The 15,906-nt window shown below is 39.3% G+C and overlaps 2 long non-coding RNA genes and 2 pseudogenes across 3 annotated transcripts; all 4 read right to left on the bottom strand.

Annotated features, from left to right (window-relative positions):
• Positions 1-1,270: 1,270 nt before the first annotated feature.
• Positions 1,271-3,606, bottom strand: LOC140802536 (uncharacterized). 2 transcript variants are annotated; one of them, XR_012111674.1, is made up of 3 exons: positions 3,337-3,606; positions 2,968-3,157; positions 1,271-1,569 (listed from the first exon to the last, which is right to left on the bottom strand). It is a non-coding gene; the product is annotated as an uncharacterized lncRNA (long non-coding RNA). The 2 variants fall into 2 exon arrangements; XR_012111673.1 differs by lacking the exon at positions 1,271-1,569 and adding an exon at positions 1,703-1,733.
• Positions 3,607-4,951: 1,345 nt separating this feature from the next.
• On the bottom strand, positions 4,952-6,376 carry LOC140802525 (chitin-inducible gibberellin-responsive protein 1-like; annotated as a pseudogene).
• A 349-nt stretch (positions 6,377-6,725) lies between these two features.
• LOC140802526 (uncharacterized) lies at positions 6,726-8,815 on the bottom strand. Its single transcript, XR_012111672.1, has 2 exons — positions 8,756-8,815; positions 6,726-6,884 (listed from the first exon to the last, which is right to left on the bottom strand). It is a non-coding gene; the product is annotated as an uncharacterized lncRNA (long non-coding RNA).
• A 2,785-nt stretch (positions 8,816-11,600) lies between these two features.
• On the bottom strand, positions 11,601-14,240 carry LOC140802527 (uncharacterized; annotated as a pseudogene).
• Positions 14,241-15,906: the final 1,666 nt, after the last annotated feature.

The raw sequence follows: 15,906 nt of genomic DNA on the forward strand, positions 1-15,906 counted from the left end.
ACCATTATCCAGGATAGATAATAACTGTAAATTCTATAAAAACCATGGCTTTCCAAGGAAATCCAGAAAATATAGGCAGAGATTAGACTATAAAAACATCAAGTCACCCGATAAACTTGAGACATAATTCAACAGCCCGTAAGGAGCCACCATGAATAGACAGTATATAAGTACACAGATAAATACATTGGAACCACTTGGGTTTCAATACAGCTTATGTATGAATACCAATGGGACATATACCAGAAAATGGTGCTAGGGAAGTCGATTGTCAAAAAGAACTTTGGAATGTGGGATCCTATACAAGAGGGCAAATGTCACCAAACCCATCAAAGAAGCATGTTTGTAAGATAACAAGATCTGTCTTATCTATTCTTTGGCTGTAAGAGATTACTTCTCTAGTCATCTTTCTGAGGTATTAGATTTTATTGATTCATGTAAAATTAATTTTAATTGTTTGATGCAAATCAACATAGTGGCCTTTTCAAAACCCTTGCTGCTATAGTTTCTTTTATAATGACAAACAAAGTGGAGCATCAAGACAAGAAGGCCTTATGTTTACTTTCTGTGAGGTCAAGCTGCATATGAAGCCTTCTGGTACTTGACTCCTAAATCATCATTTTTTTCCTATTATCACGTCTTTCTATCAGAATCTCACACGCAGTCTACTGCAGAATTACTTATCTATTATACTTTTGTTCCAAAAGTTTCCTTTTTATTATAGTCCAAAACCTTTCCTAACTATTACATGCTTTCACCAGTAGTAACCTCTTAATTCCACATGCAGAGCATCCTAGAAATAACGATTTCTTCATAAATTTCCGAAGGCCTTGTTTGCTTTTACTTTAAGGACCTTCTATGAACTAGTTCAGAGATTCATAAACTGATTTAGTAACTAAACATCTTTTTATTTTTTCATACTTAAACAAATTTACTCTTAAAAAAAATCCGTACTAACTAACTAATTGAATTCGGAGCTTAGTCTCAACTCAAACAAGGCCCAAGTGTCTAGTTAGACTAGATATACACTGTACTTATTATGTCGATTATTAGGTGTGGAAGAGTCCTTGCTTTCCTTTTTGGTTCGTAAATCTCTCATCTAACACTTCCTTCAAAGTTCTCATGGCCATATGGCATTGATAACCCTTATAACCTATATTGTCCTCCTACGATATGCAACTTGCTATTCAATCTATGGCAAAATTCGGTCTGATATTTTACTCCAACAAAAAAGATTCCATTTTTTTTCTACCTACTCACAAAAGCCTTTCTTCTAGAATATTGTTGGCAGGCAGAGGGAGTTTGAATCTGAATCACTTTATCTTGTCCTACATCACTAACTTGTACATTGGGAGTAAAGACATATAGTTTAATGAGAGATGTACACAGCAGGAAGCTTGCTTAATCAGATATGGAACTAACAGTATGAATGGCATTGGTTCAATAAATAATGTGCCCAACTTTAGTAAGCAGATGAGAGCCATCCGGTGAAACTAATACCTGTTAGATGGTAAGGCCTTATCAAGATCAGAAGCAGCAACAACATCTACCCCCACGTTCCTTTAAAACCTGCAAAAAAACTTTATCAGCTTTTTTTGACTTTAAAAGCTTCTATGAAAGCTCAAGCAGGCAGGGGCATATGTGATGCTTTCTTCACATTCCAAAAATTCTAATCTGGAAGAGAGAAAGAAGATTACAAGTTCCGTGGTCGGGCACCTCCAAACACTGTTTGCCTGCACCAAAGAATTAGATTTAAATAAGCAAGTAAACAATCAACAACCATGTGCGCTTTACAGATGAACTCGTGAACTATTACTGTGGTATATGTTACATGGACATTATAGTTTTTGCAATTTTTTTTTTTTGATGCCGACAAAAACAAACACCTAGAAACAACATAATACAACACAATGTTCCTCAATAGACACAAAAATCTCCCTAGTCAAACTAATTAGAAGTGCTGATAGTTCCTTACAAAGTTCAAATTTTCTTAGAGTTTGTTTTGATGATAAAAAAATAGAGGAAGAAGATCATCAAAGTTTTTAGTAAAACTAATTATAGTAATTAATCATGACTTATTAGTATTTATTAGTTAATTAAAAAGAGAAGCAATTGGTAAAAGTGGATAATTATGATAATTAGTAATGTCATACAATATATAAAAAGCTGAAAAATGTCACTCTTTCCTTTTGGAAGATAAAGTGGAATGAGCTAAAATTGAAAAAGTTAGGTGATTTAAGGGAAGTGAAGAAACTCATTTCTCACTCAACTTTTTATCCAAATAACATAAAATAATAAACTTCTAGAAAATTATCATTTTCTTTTCCTACTTTCATCACCGGAACACATCCCAAATTTTATGGAAAACAAAATGATGTTCTATAAAACTGACTCGTCAACAAGAAATTTTCTATGACTAATTACAAAATCAATATGATATCATGCTTCAACTGTAGGACATTTGCCGTGCCTGTGTTCTGGCTAGCATGAAACGAACTAAAAAAATGAGTCCTTGTCAGCCTTCATTAACATTTGTGCCATCGAGATAATAAATCTTCTACTTTGGGGAAATATACTGATGAGGCCTATTCTTTAGTATCGCATGATGGTTTTAGCATCTTTTATCTTTTTCATTACTTATTTTTAGTGACTCCATTATTTTATGGACTAACCATATAGGGCTACAATGAGAGGCCAGATATGTTACAAGAGACACCAACCTATGCCTAATATCACGACAGTAATGAGTAGAAGACTACTGCAAATAATTTATTCAACAAAGAGATCACATCAAAGGGCACCAAACAGTAGAAGAATTGGAGGAAAAGAACCATAGGTATCTTGACGAAGACTGCTGCAAATAGGCGAGAATTACCAAACTAGATACCACATAATCAACAACTTTACAAGCCTGAAGGCATAATAGTAACAGGACAACAGAAGTACATAATAGGAAAGATGTCAAACCTCTCCCTTTCAGCGATTTCAGCAGACTTCTCAACAGGCAGGGAGCGAGGTTTCAGATTCAATCGTGGACAGCTCAGCTGCTGGGTTACCAGAGTCAAACCCAGAGGAACCTGGTTTAGAGTGCAGTCAGATACTCATGCATATCGTATACATTTTCAACTGGTACGACGTTTTCCAGCTGCTGATAACTCTGCATCATCGACCATCAGCAGGTACCAATTACAACCATACAAAAATAATGAAATAAATACAATTGCTCATCTGCTATGACCACATTCAAATTGAACAAGAAAGACCATCAATTGAACTATTTATGCAATTGGGTCACGGCACTTTTAATCAGTTCTAGCGATTGGAACAACAGAAAACCTGATTGTCCTCAGATATGAGGGTCTCTGTTGGATCCAGTGGCTTCGACCTCGGAGAAGCTTCAGCTTTGGGCGCTCCTGACACTTCCACTGCTGTTCCCGGCCCGCTGAATCTCCCCTCATGGGACTTTGGCCGAGCACCTTCATACCAACCCGCGGCACTCTTCTCCCTTCACCTCCGGTACGTACACTGGAGATCTCACCCTCTCCACGCTCTGATGCCCATCAGAATAGTTAACACCTGGCAAAACCCTATCCTTTTCCCTTTCAGAAACCCAGCTCTCTCCAAATCTTGCATCCAAGATTCCACCTCATGCAATCTGATCACCTCCACGTCCAGCTGGCTTCGACTGCCACCGCCCAGAGGTGACTTTCTCAGCGCCGCGCTGGCCTGAGCAAGCCGTGAAGCCGACCATGCCGTTGGCGGGTGGCCCGCTACTACCGGCTCCGCTCCAGCCTCCCTTCCTCACAGCCCACGCGTTCGCAACAGGACCCCCGCTGCCCACCGGCGCATGACGCTGATCCTTGGGATTGGTGTGTCACCACCGGGCTCGAGATCGGGCGCTTGGGCTCCGGATCTGGCATCGAAAACGGCCGCAACCGGCGGAGGAGGTGCGGCAACGCGGCGTGGAGCAGAGGATGCATCGAAGGGCTTACGCTCGTCCTCGTCGAGTGGCGGCCGATGGCTGCAGGTTGCGAGAGGAAGGCGGGAGGCCGCTCGTCTAACGCTCGGCCGACGCCGGCGCCGGCGGATCAGGACGGGGCGGTGGTGATCAGGCCTCGCGGCCGGTCCCCACGCGGCGGCACGATCAGGCGGTCGTACGGAGCTGCAAGGAGGAAGAAAGATCAGATTAGGGTTAGGGTTAGAGTTCGGGAGTTGGAAGACTATTATAGGAAGAAGAAGGAGGAGGAAGATACACGCCGGGAGCGGAGGAGAGGGAGGTCGGACGGAATTGATCCGCCGTGGAAGTCCTTGAGCGTCATCGTCGTGGATCCGCTGAAGATTTCTTCTTCGACATCTTGTTTCCCTTTCCTCTCCTCTTCTTGCTTTTCTTCTTTCTTTCTCCTTGTGTGCAATTTGATTTCTCTCTCCTTCTTTCTCTCTCCTTGCAAGAGAGAGAGAGAGAGAGAGAAGAGAGGAGAGGGAGGAGGAGGAGGAGGAAGGAGAGATGGCACTGGATGATGGGAGAAGAAGGTAAAAGGGAAAAGGCTTTTCTCTCTCTCTCTCTTCTGGAGCTTTCTGTCGTTATTAATGGGCTAGTGGGCCTTCGGATGAATGGGTTGGGCTTTTGCTGTTACGCCGCCTAAGATTTAATTGTGGAGTTGGTGTCTTGGGTGTTAGATTTATACTAAATGATGTGGTCCCCACTCTACAACCAATCGTAGCTTTCTTTTCTCGCAGGAATCTTTAATATAAAAGGAAATTCTTTTGGAAGGCAGCTTCCTCTCTCAGAAGAAGCATTCAAATTGTGTCATAAGAGATATCAAAAAAGAAACAAGTGAAGAGAAACCTTCACACCGCTGTGAATTTAAGCCAACTTACTACTGCCATCGTTCTGAAGGAAAGGAAATCAAGCTGCGAAAATGATTATTTTGTGGTCGAACACAGAAAAACCTTATCAACAGCAAAAATAATTTACTCTACATTCGTTCAACTTCTCGTAGATTACAACAAAGGATGCAGCATTCGAAGATACACTCTTGAAAGTTGAACTCTGCATCAGACAAGAACACTAACTAGATCTATTAACATGTATAGTGGCATTTACTAATTTCTAACCTTTGTTTCAGAAAGGCTCTCTATATTTGCTATCAGTGCCATGCAGAGGCTGAGATCAGGTCCCTGTTCTTCCAACCCAGCAACAAAGCTCCATTTTCTCGACCAATCTATAGTTATCAGAATAATATCCCAGCAGAGTCTTTATCAGAGTTCACATAAGAGCTGAGTGGGTAAGGCTTGAAACCTGCCATGCTCAGTCTTGATCTCCACTTCCCCAGGAGCTCATGCCTCTCGACCCGTTCATTACCCTCGCAAGCAATTATGTTCACTATGTCCTTTGCCAGGCAATGCTGCTCGACACTTATCCTCTCCTTGTTATCTCTCGGCATGGTTACATCAATTGACTCAAACATTGCGAATTAGTAATCAAATGTCTCTCTGAGAATCTTGTCAAGAATGGGGTTGTGTTGGTGTTGGACTCCTGCTCTACCAACGTAGTCACTTTTTGGAGACAGCCCTTTCACCATCCTCAGCAAACCATCACGTGGGTTGTTCACGTCCAACGCTCTCATCCGGCGTGTGATGCAGATGAAGGGTGAAGTTAACTGCGAGTGCTTCTCCAGGCCTTATGTTCAGCATTTCTCTTGTTACCTGAGGCCCATAGACGGGCAGAGGATGGAACTCAAGAGGAATGTTGAATTTCCTTGACATATCTGATAACATATCCCCCACAAGTTGCAGGCCTTCTCCTCGAACATACTCCGACACTGGATCATCAATTCCAGTGATCCGAACATGGTGGCCCCCAGGCCTTGCAGCTAATGCTTGTATCAGTGTGACCCACTGGGTCCCTTGAGCAATCTGAAAGTCTATGATGTGGATTTGTCCTCATTTCTCAGAGCATCAGCAATAGCACCATTGGCTGCCATATAACTGAACTTAAAGTAGGGGCAAATGTCATATAAGATTCTCATGTATGAGAGAAGCTCCTTGCTCTGTGGCTCTCGGCACCTAAGGGCACGATAGATATTGGTACCAGAGGATCTACGCCTCGCCACCAAGCCTTCTAGCATGTAAGCACCAAGACGCTGGATGGGCTCTCCACTGATGGAAATGACATCACGGGCTTCCTGCTCAAGCATATCAAATTGATCTATCTTGTCCTCTGATAAAGCTTCTGCACACCTAATCAGAAGATTTTTCACACTAGTCTGAGGTCTTCCTTCATCTCCTTTGTCGTTTCTCTGGATGAATTCCATAGCTTGCTTGAGGATAGTGTGTCTGGATAACAGCAGGAGACTCCAGGCGAGATTTTTGACTCAAGTCCTTGAGCGCTGCTTTGTAAGCTTAGCTTCTTTGGCTTCGTCTAATTCCAGGACTAGTGCTGGTTGTTGGTTCACTAGTGTCAGGGGCCATCAGAACAGTCTCGATTTCTTGCAAGCATGCCTCATGCTCCGACTGGAAATGGCATATGATGAGTCGGACTGCACTTGGATAAGATCTGGAATATGGATCTGGGTTTCCCTGAATGAGCTGTTGATTTCAAGTGGGGAATACTGGGAAAGACCAACCCCTGCGAAGTTCTCTGTGGAGCTCAGCTGTCCCTGACTATTGCATGGGATGGATGAAGTATCGCAATCCAACTGACTAGAAAGTGGAGAATTAGGTGAGTTGCCTACACCAAACTTGATTGAAATCTCAGCTTGTTCAGAGACTCTTGAAGAAGGAAATTTGAAGGCCTCGTCTACAGCAGTCACACCACACTTCACGAACTGGTGCAAGTCCATAGTAAATAAATGAGCATCAGTTATTCATGAGCTTCCTGTACACTTGTCAAATAATAACATATATCACATCAGCTAATCAACAATAGAAGTGCATCAAAAAGAATGTACATTTTTCCAAAATCCAAGTGTGCCACTTCTAGAAAAGAAAATTACACTGCAAAAACACCAAATATGTTAAAGCAAGTTTCTTACGCATGATTACAATTCAGTAGTTTAAAACATAAAAAGACGAATCTGTGCTTATGATGAATGATTAATTCAATTCTCATGATTAATAGCCATAGTATGTGATGTCCGACAAGCACTTGTTATGCAATGAGAAGATGTGTAGCCTGTACTGATAGTATTCCATTATAACAGAGTCTAAGTGATAACTTCAATAACATCAACATATAAATAAAATAGGGAACAGCAAGATCTCATGTGATTTAAAACGAGTCTACACATACTGCTCTCTTAATATGAATTAATAGCTGTGCATGCGGTCTTATGGTTGACCAATAGACAAAATAAAGAACTCCCGTCTTTCTTTCACCTTAAAACATGTGGCAAACAATCATCTACATCTATTCTATCTTACTTAGCTGAATATCAGCTATCTCTGGGAATACAAAAAAAAAAAACCCCATTATTTTGACAGGGCAGAACTTGCCACCCATGAATGAAAAACATAATAAGGCACCTTCCTAATACCAGCTATTCAAGATTCTTATATGTGAAATCATAACAGCATTTTGAGCATAGAGGAAGACTAGAGCTTACCAAAAAGATAGACGTCTCAAAAGCAATATGATAACCTAAATGTGCAATCATGTAAAACCTAGTTATTTACTTAAAGCACAATGACATCTATACTGTTGATGGCTTTCAGTTGTAAAATAAATGAACTTACTGAATGATTTGAGTTACCAAATTTATATAGGAGTATCACATGGACTTTTGAAAACAATGGAAGTTGAGCCATTAAATCAAATCCAAGAATTTATGTTGCTTATGCATCATACAATTTACACGACACCCAGGCAATTTCAGAAAAGTAATCTCTCTTCAGAATTCCAAGAAATCTTATGAAAATCTGAGTTTGACATAGACAGAATGTTTTGTGATACTGAACGAGACCAATATAGTTGCCAAGATAATGGTTTTTATTTTAACTTTGTTATTTTGCCCTCCAAATGAATTTTGGTTGTAGTACTCCCTCCAGTGGTTCCAGTGAAGGGAAGAGCATCACTATTTCATCTTAGAACTATCTTTACAAGAGAAAACTTTGGTAGCATGCATTTTCAGCAAAAAGATTGCAAAACAGATTCAAAAGATATTAAATGTATTCCTGACGTACTATATCATTGTCACGAGGAGCATCTGGGGAATCTGATCCCTATTGAAAGGACAGTCCCCTGCAAAATTAAATCATTAGTAGCTATTATGATTTCAAGCGTATTAGTAAATACATGATACCCACTCTAGATCATCAACAACCAGATATCAGCCTTATAAATCACCAGATATTCTCCCCACTTTTCCCTCCTCAAAAAAACAAAAATTACTTAATTGCCTCAGTATCAACTAAACTAGGGCATCGACCTACTCGATTGGCTCAATCCCGTTTGCTCAAAACCATTCAACACTATGTAGAAGTAATATCAGTGAAATCTGTGAGTCATCAAACCCAATAGCAGGTTTTAAATTTGATGTTTCAAATTTCAATTCCTTGGGCAAACAGGATTCCAGATAGACTCCCAAATATATCTCAGATCGAACCAAGATAGGAAAGAAGAGAAACTCGCAACCAATCGAAATCACCTAATTTTTCGCCAGATTAGCCAAATCCCAACCAAAAGCGATGAAAGCAGAAGGAACAGTAGTCCAGAAGCAAAGGACTTAAAATTAAGAAAAGAAAAATTATCCTGTACCTGCAAAGTCTCCAGAATCAATTTTTACTCTCCGCTTCTCTAATTTTGAGGCTCCGAATACTAAAAGCGATAGCTTTGACACCGGGGCTTTATAAGGGCAATCGTCAGTCACGTGCGGCCCACGGTCTTCGTTCCCGCGTTGTTGACGGTTCAACGCCGATTTTAAAGGGCCTTCCGCCGACCTCCTCAACTTCAATCATCAGCCGTCCGATGGAGATTGTACGGCTTCAATTCAGCAAATTTCCACGTAGACAACCCTACATTGCGCGGTTGTCCGACACGTGGCCTGCACACGACGCGCAAGACGGTGTGGAGTCCACGTTTGAGCTGACGTGGCAGCTCGTTTAGCGCATATTTATCCATCCGTTTAAGATCCATGGATCAGATCTGGGAGCTTATGGCTGCTTACTTTGACCGAAATGACCCACACTATAGACGTCCGGCCAAAGTGGACCGATGGATAAATTGGCTTACGTGTAACGTGTGTGTTTGGGTCCCAGTGAGGAAAACGACAAAATAAGGAAGAATATAGGAACACAAGGTTATCTATTAAACTTCTGACACGTTTCTCTTTACTTTCTATCTAGTGGCTTCCAATGACATCCATTATGGCGTCAAGCACTAACTAAAAAGCTGCTCCAAAAACCTTAGTGGTATCTTACTCACTAAAATCTTGTATAATGTATTTACCCACATACATACATACATACGTAGTTGGTTCTAGACAGTAACAATTAAAAAAAACACACACACACACACAAAAAGATTAGCTAAGCTTATTTTAAATACTTAAGTTTGGGTACCAATCACTGTCCCTTAGTATGGAAGATGGAAGATGGAAGACGACTCCTGCACCACCAATTTACCATGATAAGGATGATCGTTTGCCAGGTGAATTTCAATAGAATACGTTGTGGTGAAGCTCGGATGTAACATCTTATAATATTTAAGAGATTGCAGAATAATAGTCAACAAAGTTAAGTGATCATATAGCCGGTTAAAGTTTGTTTACAGTCGTCACTGCTGGCTCATTAACATGTCAGGAGAGAAAACTCAACCTTGGTAAGTAAAGTTTTATCCCATGTCGTTGGAATCAACTCGGATTAATTGCTTAGTGAATTAGGAAGGTCAATAATTTCATGGACTCATTCATTCAACTCTCTCTGTCTCTCTCTCTCTCTCTTTCATGAACAGCATTTTGTCTTTCAAGTCAAATTATATGAATCCTTTCTGATCAATTAAGCTCCTACTCTTTTTCCTTTGACTTCAAGCAGTTGGGAACCAGAGGACAAGATAGAACAGACCACAAATGTGAAAAGAGACTGATATTTGTCTACTATTTTCCATCCACGATGATTTCGGTTTTAAAGAGAAGGCATGTAATGAAATATTGTAGAACATTGTTTTGGTCAATTTCGTCAAGCTCACGCTTCCTTCTCATACTAGAAAAGCATCAGTTGCATTGTTAGATGTGCAAGTGATCAGTGATCAGAATAGGACCTAATTTATAAAGAATGCAGTATTCTTCATATTCTTCCAAATTTTACTTGGTCGTCAGATTGTCGCTTTTGCCCTAATTTTTCTCTGTTAGTTTTTATTTCTAAAAACTTGAACATAAAATATTTATTCACATAATAAATTTAGTTTTATATGTTAAAAAAAATAAAAATAAATATTATTTAATATAAATAATAATAATAAAAGTTAAACTCGGCCTACGAGGCACACCGAAACGTAATTACTCTAAAAAAAATGATGCCCTCTATGTAGAGTTACCAACTTCTCTTTCCTCCAAAGTACAACCAAGAACCTGTTTCTGCTTCATCGAATAACACAATCTTTCGACACTCTCTGTGATAACCGCACTCCTCCAATTTAAATAAAAATAATATATAAGAAAAATAAAAAGATAAAAATAAAGTCAAAACTTTATATTTGACTTTGATTTTTTATGTTGTTGTTGTTTTTTTTTCTCATGAATAAATGTGATATTTATAGGTATTTGAGGTATTTTGAATTTCTTCAAAAGATCCTCAAATAAATTCAACCCATTAATTATTTAAAATGACAGGTATGATCGTTACAAAACTTTTAGAATTCTTATAATGCTTAGGTTTTAAATTCCTTTAATTACTAATTTAAATTTATTCAAAATTTAAAATTAACAACATCTTCACTCAAGCACAGGACCTGGCTCCCTCACCACATATACAACAACCGGTAGTTAGAGAGTACTAATGAAGAAATCACATATAGGTCAATTTTCAGCTGCAATGCAGCTGAAGGCTAGTATTCTCTAGAAAAGCGAGGGTCTAGTCTCACTTATATTTGACTACAAGGTAATAGAAACAAATAACACATTTGTCTGTTTATGATGAAGTTGACCTTTGTATCAAGAAGCCAAGATCTTGAACCTCATGATTAGCGCACAATCCGGAGACTAGTGTGCAGCATCAAACAACTTCTTACTAAAAATAATAGGCATATTATTCAGATTTTATAGTCAGTGCACATGAACATGGTTACTGGTCAATGCCTTATGCCTACTTAGATATCAAATTAGAAGGAAACTAAATTTCTTGTGTACTTTCACCGCAATAACCTTTCTTCTTCAGTGAATATCATAAAGGTGCAAGATACAAATATATGTGTTCCTTATCTTCTCTTTAAAACTTCTGACAAAGAGCCACAAGGCATTTAATGTGGATGTAGATGGTATGGAGAGCAGCTATTTGATCCAGGAGCAGTTGGTTGTTGTTCCTAAAAGTGTAGGTTGATATGAAGATTGACGAGCTCATCAATAGCATTTTGTGACAAAGATGAAATTATATATTCAAGATCGACATAATAAGATAAAAGATTAAGAAAGGATGACTTGTGTCAGTGCTTACATATTACAACAAAGCATGGTAGTAGAGCTCTTGGATTGAGCAAGTAGAGCTCTTCAATGTTTGCATAGAGACCAACTTTCCCTGCCAATGAATCAAAGCCAGATTGCCCTTCGAACTCTTGGAAGTTATCCAGTGGTTTGTGAACCCTCCCTGCAATCACTCTGCAGACCAACAATGCCTTCTTTATCAATATCGTCATCGTAGATTTCAATAGACTCAAATGCTCTCCCACTAGTGGAAGTTGTGAAGACACCTATTCCTCCCTTCAGTTCCTTCTTTGCACAAAAGCCATATCGGATGATCCGGCACGCTGCATTTCTCCAATCTGCATAGGCTTGAGGAGCCATTCATGCCAAGTGAGCAGGCAATTGTGGTGCCATAGAACCTTAAGAGCTCATTGCCATCGGCAAGGCAGCGGGGTGCTTCTTTGGAAGTTTACTAGCTTTTAACTTCACCATTTCTCTGTACTCTTCGAACCGAGCCAGCGTCTTCTGCATATTATGGACCTTTAGGACCCTCTCTATCCGACCACAGTTGCTCAGACTTTAGCCAACTCGTTCTGCATATGATTTCAACTATCTTTCTCGAGGAGTCTCCTTCCACAAGCTCAGTAACTGCAGAAATAACAGTGGTAACATTGTAGATCAAACTCCAATTTGAGTAGAGTTGGCATAATATGCATACTAAGAGATGATTGAATCAGATATGCTAGTAAGGGCGTAACTAAAATTAAAATGGGAATGGAGTAAAACTAATCTTGGTTGCTATTTCTTTCAAGCTGAAGTTTTGTAAAAGAAGTTTGTTTCTGTTTCAGAAGGATATCTTTATCTTATTTAGTTCGCTACTTTTAGACCGTTTCCAGATAGAAGATTGTAAAAGCAATTTACTACGAAAAGACATTGAATGCAGTATTTCTTGCAGGCATATGAAATCCCCTGGTTAATCCTTCGAGATATAAATGCAAAAGGATGATTGCATTTGAGGCAAGGATCTGAAAGTCCAGATACTAGTGCTTGCCAACTCAATTAGTGTTTGCAGAGGGTCAACTGGTATCAGAAAGCCTGAGAAATTGAAGTATCAAATGACCTACAAATAAATTCTGTAAACCATAACTCAAGAAAAAGAGCGACATTTGAAACGGGATTGATCAACAATGTATAAGCTCTAAATATTTTACCTAATTAATTTTACAAAGATTAGTATTGACTCAAAATGGATTTTGTAGGAAAGCATTAACCACGAGATAGTCAACAATGACAATTATGCCTCCTTAAGAAAGGAAATCATCATAGCCATTCAAATCAACTTTCTGATGGAGGAAATAAGATAACAGAAAAGATGAAATAGAGACAAACCAAAACAAAGGTCAGCATAAAAGATTCAGGATGGTTAACATACCTGCATGCTTGGAGAGATGGTGCTCTTCCAATGCCTCCCTTTTACCAAACAGCTCACCACACTTGTGGCAGCTCACAGTAGGAGAGGAGGACCGATGTAGGCTTGCATCATAAGAGGCCCTATGTGATGAAGAAAAATGATGTGCTCCATCACCACCTCCACCATTACCAAACACAGCATTAGAGAGGAGATCCCCCTGGCCCTCTAATGCATAGTTAGGAAGATCTCCTTGGAGGTGTAGTAGTAACTCCCATGGAGGAAGAGTTGCTATTACAGTGCAAGCCATGGTGCCATCCTGGGCCAGGGGTCCCAGGCCTAAGTGTACCAACATAGGTAGAACCCCCTCCAGCCTCACCCTCATGACTACCTCCATACCCAGTAATTTTGAGCTCGCACTTGGAATTACTACGAATCACCTCATGGGTTATTGGGTTGAGGAACTCACTGCTCCCTATGGACCTCGGGCTGCAACTTGGTGGCCCCTCGAGGTGCCTCTTGCTCCCATGGATCACATCTTTGAGGTTGGCTATGGATCTGGAACAACCTGATCTCCCTGTTCTCTTTGTCAAGATGGTAGTGAGCTGTCCCCTGGCCTTTGGGGCATGCACTTCTGATGGCTCAGATTTGCAGTGGAGAGATTTCTTCAGAGAAAACCACACTGTGGGCACCTTCTCTTCCTTCTCTAGCTTCTTCCCTTCTTCTGGCTTCCTCGCTCTTCTCTGCTTCATTGCTCCATGACTTCTCTCACCCATCTTTCTTCAATTCTGGCAAGCTATGTATTCAAAAAGAGCATGTTATCGTCCAGTGCTCATTTCTTTTATCCTTTCTCAGTGGTCACCTCGCATCATTAAAGCCAGAGTTATGATGATCTTCTATTTTAAGAAGAGATATAACAAAGGTCTAGTCTCCTCAGTACATATGACCAGGAAATTTCAAAACCCTGCAACTTTAATAACAACTGAGCTCACAGAAGAGCTGCAGAAGAGACCCAAGAGAGGCCAAAAGACAAGCAAACCTTGTAGTTTTCAGCTTAGGAGAAGAACCCAAAAGCAAAATGCAACTCCGAGGCTTCCTGAACTGGACTCTATGGTGCAGAAGAGACAAGGAATGGCTCTAAAGAGAAGACAAAGGAGAACCAGAAGAATAAGTACAGTTTATTCATGAGGAAAGGAGATAGCAAGTTGCTGTTTAAGACAAGTAATCTTTGGCTGGAGTCAATAAGGCACTAACTTAGAAAGATCTGGGGTCATTAGTACAGTGTGAATTCACATTAAGCACTCCAGATAAACAGCCTTTAGATTAAGCATGAAGAAGAGAAAATAAATGAGACTCATGTGTCAATTTTAAGATATTTGGTTGGACAAATCTAAATAATATCTCAACTTGTGATAACTTTTAGTGACCATTAAGCTGCGGGTTGAAAAACACCCGAGATTGAGATAAAATAAGAATATATTTTAGTATTAAAAAAATTATCTTAATTTTTGTTAGGTATTTGAAAAAAATATGAAATAAGATAATGTTTCTTTGGAATAAAAGTAAATATGATCAAATTGGATTTTTAGTCTTTCCTAGTTTAATGTAAACAAATATTTAATTAAAATATTTTCATTACAAATATATTCTAATATTCTATATTATAGTCACGTTATAATTTAATAATTTGATAATTATATTATAGTCACATTACAGGTAATATATTCTAAAATGTTATTAGAGAGGGCAACTTAGTTATTTATATTTTAAAATAAATTAGTATGATATTCTAAAATTTTATCCTAACTAAAAGTTAAGATAAAGATATCACAGGATTGCTTATTTCCTTTGCTTATTGGGCATTTGACATAATTTTTTAAAAAAATACACCAGAGTTTGTTCTTTTAGATAACGATCCTTATTTCACTCTTCCAAACAAACCTATAGTATTTCCTCTACCAACCATAAGACGTGACCTTAATAACATTGTTTGACATAAACAAACGACAAATAATATCAGATCAATTAAATAACATTAAATGCTAAGTTGGTGCTTGGTAGGTCTCTGTTCTTTCCCTCGTATGAGCCCCTACATGGGAAGAAGTCTAAGCACCGCTTTTTTTATTACCATTCAAAAGCCACCTTACAACCGAGTGAAAGATTTACTCTCGTCTCTTCCAGGCCACCGTAGCAGTAATTTGAGCATTTATGATTCTTACTACACCACCATCCCTTGTAGGACCACAGAATTAACTCCCAAACAGGGCTATATACATATATATACTATTTAAGATTCGACACTTGGACTAGACATGAAGTTTTGATCATCATAATTGATAGGTTTGCATGGCCCATTCCCAGGATAGGACGAGCAATATGGTCGTAAACTTTCACTATCTTAGTTAGGAGTTTGTATCAATCATGTTAGTAGAAGAGAGCAAAGCACAGCTAATTAATGTTTTAATTAGTCATCTCTACTATGATAGTCACTGCATACCTTGCGTCAATGGGCCATCTCGAAGGTCTAATTGTCTCGAAATGTGTGCCTATCCCAGATATTCCAATTATTAAATAGCCTCGAATAGCGAGCTCCAGCCCAAAGTGGAGAGGACTTTTGGAAGAGCTCATTGCGTAGCCTTCTCTCCTCCTCGTGCTAATGGTGGGATTGAAATAGTTTAACAAGCCCAAGAAGCACACGGTTGACGAGTTGAGATGCCTCCAAAGTCGCAGACTCCCACGCGGTCTCGAGGGTGTGGGAATTTGCACTTTGTGAAACACTTTTGTTGATTTGTGGTGATAACTAGGAAAGGTTTGAACAACTTCTTCAAAGAAGCATTTTGTCGAGCGTCCGGCGGGCATTATTATACTTCCGATTTATTTAAAAAT

This window comes from Typha latifolia, unplaced genomic scaffold, assembly GCF_019914945.1.
Source record: "Typha latifolia isolate L0001 unplaced genomic scaffold, TyphaL0001v2 contig_28, whole genome shotgun sequence".
Taxonomy (NCBI): Eukaryota; Viridiplantae; Streptophyta; class Magnoliopsida; order Poales; family Typhaceae; genus Typha; species Typha latifolia.